At 31.9% G+C, this 2,379-nt stretch overlaps 1 pseudogene; it reads left to right on the forward strand.

Annotated features, from left to right (window-relative positions):
* The first annotated feature begins 717 nt into the window (after window positions 1-717).
* On the forward strand, window positions 718-1,365 carry LOC143583222 (secreted RxLR effector protein 161 pseudogene; annotated as a pseudogene).
* Window positions 1,366-2,379: the final 1,014 nt, after the last annotated feature.

Consider the following 2,379-nt stretch of genomic DNA (forward strand, 5'->3'; position numbering starts at 1 on the left):
TTAATTGAGTTATAGCGTCCAAATACATGTATAATGAGAAACGGGTCGATGTTGGTTTGATATAATAAGAAAATGAATCACAAACGATTGTTTTAACATAAATACATTGTCGGTTAGGCTGAAGATGGTAAGTATAACATAATTCTTGATTCACTTTCTATATCGGGTGCGAGAATTGTTGTCCAAGACAGGAAATTGTATAAACGGGCCTAATAAGCGGGTCACGATTTTGGTTCGGATATTGGGTAAACAGGTCCAGTATGGATTTTAATATAATAATTATAATAGAAATTGCAGTATGGTCCCTGAATATTGGAAGTGGAAATACAATGAGGTAATAGTTTATGTTTGGGTTAAAATTGCCAAACTTTAAAAGTCATATATATATATATATATATATATATATATATATATATATATATATATATATACATATATATATATATATATGTATTATATAATTAGTTAAATAATAATATCATAATAGTTTAATTAACTCGATAAAGCGATAAAAAATTTCCCAAAACTCGAAATGGGTCGGGTTTATAGTTCCGAATAGTCTGAGTTGTTACAGAAGTAATTCTCGGAATAAGAATTACCCGAGGGAACAATGGAATTGCTATCTCTCAATCTCATTACATTGAGAAAATATTAAATAAATTCAATTGTTTGAATTCCTCTCCAGTTGGAACTCCAATAGATCCAACTGTTAAGCTTATGCCAAATCAAGGAAGTCCTATTGCTCAGTTGAATTATGCTAAGGCAATAGGTTGTTTGATGTATGCTATGGTTAGTACAAGACCAGATATAGCATATGCAGTGGGAAGGTTGAGCAACTATACAAGTAATCCAAGCTCACATCACTGGCAAGCAGTGAATGGATTGTTTAAGTACCTGAAAGGAACCATGAACTATGGTTTGTGTTATTCAGGTTCACCTTCTATTCTACAAGGGTTTTCTGATGCAAGTTGGATTACTAATATAGAAGATCATTCATCTTCTAGTGGATGGGTATTCCTACTAGGTGGAGGTGCAATTTCTTGGGCTTCTAAAAAGCAAACTTGCATTACAAACTCTACAATGGAGTCTGAGTTTGTAGCATTAGCTTCAGCAGGAAAAGAAGCTAAATGGTTAAGAAATTTATTATATGATATTCCACTATGGCCTAAACCTGTACCACCTATTTCAATAAGGTGTGATAGTGCTGCTACACTTGCTAAGGCATATAGTCAAGTGTATAATGGAAAATCTAGACACTTAGGTGTTAGACATAGCATGGTTAGGGAATTAATCATGAATGGAATAATATCTGTTGATTTTATTAGATCTCAACAAAACATGGCTGATCATTTACCAAAGGGTTAGGAAGAGATCTCGTAAATAAATCAGCCATAGGGATGGGTTTGAAGTCCATTTCTTAGTATTTCATGTCAAGATACCCAATTCCCATTTCATACAACGTTAAATGTTGAATTCAATGTGGAAGGCTTGTCATGAAGATATTGGAACACAACATAATCATCCCAAGGTAAGTGTTCAGACTGTAAGATAAAGCAGGTTGAAACATGGTTTCTTAATAGTTCATTGGTAAATTGCATTTACAGGTGCAAGATGAGAATTACCTATAAGAGTATGAAGTTTAGCTACTTCAAGAAGCTTGGACTTGGCTTTGATATACTACTTTGAAAGATGGGACAAAGGCTAGTGAAACAATATGTCAAGTTAGAACCACAGAATTGTGTACTTATGTGTGTATTACCTTCAAGTATTCAAATGAATAGAACAGGTTCAATCATTGCGACACCTTGATATTCAAATATTTGGATCGTGTAATATACTAATGTGAAATTCAATCCGTAGGACATTTCATTTATGCATAAGTTTGATTATGGTGAAGTTTGTTTATGTTGATCATGGATATTACTAAAATGGGGAGGAATGTTGAAATTTTTGTAATATGGCTTATACATATTCTTGTTAATATATTATAGATAAAACCTATTAGTTAAGTTTTAGGCTAATAATTAAACATGGAATAATCACAAGGGGTGTAAAATGAAAATATTATTATGATCGACGGTTTTTAGGATATATATGCAATTTATATTGCAACCAAAATACACAGAGAAACATTCAGATGACAAAGGATTTGTGAAGCACTGGTTCTTCATCATTAATCAATTCAGGTTCTTTCAATTTCTTGATCTTATCCGATTAAATAAATTGTAAGTGCACAAATGGTTTAATCTAAAAGAGTAATCGATTTCAAGAACATCCTGGTTATTTAATTTCAATTTCAAGTTCTTTATCAAATTAGGGTTTGATAAGTTTAGTATAATTTTCCCTTTAGTTTCAACAATAATTGCGTGTTAAAACGAC

Source organism: Bidens hawaiensis, unplaced genomic scaffold (assembly GCF_021521415.1).
Source record: "Bidens hawaiensis isolate Kalapana, Puna unplaced genomic scaffold, B.hawaiensis_p1.1 tig00032172_1, whole genome shotgun sequence".
In the NCBI taxonomy this organism is placed as follows: Eukaryota; Viridiplantae; Streptophyta; class Magnoliopsida; order Asterales; family Asteraceae; genus Bidens; species Bidens hawaiensis.